This window comes from Geospiza fortis, unplaced genomic scaffold, assembly GCF_000277835.1.
Source record: "Geospiza fortis unplaced genomic scaffold, GeoFor_1.0 scaffold95, whole genome shotgun sequence".
Classification (NCBI taxonomy): domain Eukaryota; kingdom Metazoa; phylum Chordata; class Aves; order Passeriformes; family Thraupidae; genus Geospiza; species Geospiza fortis.
Window position 1 is genome coordinate 105,447 of NW_005054333.1, and position 1,195 is coordinate 106,641.

A 1,195-nucleotide genomic window follows, 5' to 3' on the forward strand; every position below is an offset into this window, starting at 1 on the left:
ATGGTGCTCACCTTGCTTACCACAAAGCACCTGCAAGAGAGAGGCTGGTGAGCCCCCCAAAAAAGCAAAGAGTTTCAGAGGAGACAAGGCTTCTCTATAGCACAGCAACATCTGCAGGGCAGAGCACTACAGGAGAAGGCTTTCACCCTCAAAAACATCTTGTGGAGGTGCATCAGAGGGAAAAAAAAAAAAAAAGCACCACCAGCAATTCAAACACACACACGCTTCCCTAACAGCCCACGAAAAATTTACCCACTTCACAACCAGCTTCATTTATTAGCAAGTCTTGGTAACATTAAAATATAGGGGTGCAAAGGGGAATTAACACTGGGAAGGCTTCAAACCATATCACTCTGCCCACAGTTAGTGCTGCAAAGTTCAAGTACAGCAGCTGCTCTTTAACCTTATTGGCACCGGTGTAATTTCACACTGTCCCATGCATGCTGCAAAGCTGAAGTGTGGGTGCCTGCACATGTGTGAACAGCTAAGACATTGCAAAGTGTGGCTACCGTAATTTGCCCTCCCACGGCAGCATTGCGCCATGCCCTCAGCATACAGCTAAATCTCCTCGCACCGCCAGCCAGGACAACAGAGCCGTGGTGCAATGATGCTTCATCTCGTCCGTCAGCTTGGCCTTTCACTTAACATCTGCCGAAGTAGGAGAATAGACAAAATAAGATGCACTTTTTTCACAGCTACTCTCAAAGCTGAAAGCATTACTAGGGGATCTGACATCAGCACTGCCAATCTAAATATGTCAGCGCCGCTGTGCATCCACAAATTGCCTTGACAGCAGCAGCGCAGCCAGCGGCCCGTGCTCTGAGCACAGGCGACAATGCCCGCGGTCAGAGCTCTAAAGGCGGGAGGGACAGCTCTGACCGAGCTCCCTCCCTCTATAATAAACAGGCGAGTCCTGCTTCTCCCACCAAGAAGAAAATCGCAGGTGGACAGAAAGTGCTTGTGATGGGAAACCAGGAGCAGCACTCCTGAATGCGAGCGCAGGGCAGACACGGAGCAGAGAGCCCCGCTGGGGCAGGGTACAGGTGGAAATGGGACCCCACCGTCCGCTCGGGCACCACACACCGGACACCGGCCCGGCGCTACGTGACCGCCGGGGACACAACTTTCCCAAGCGCGGAGGCCGCGCCCCTTCGCCCCTCTCTGCCAGAGCTGCTGGCGACAGTGGCAGCTCCAA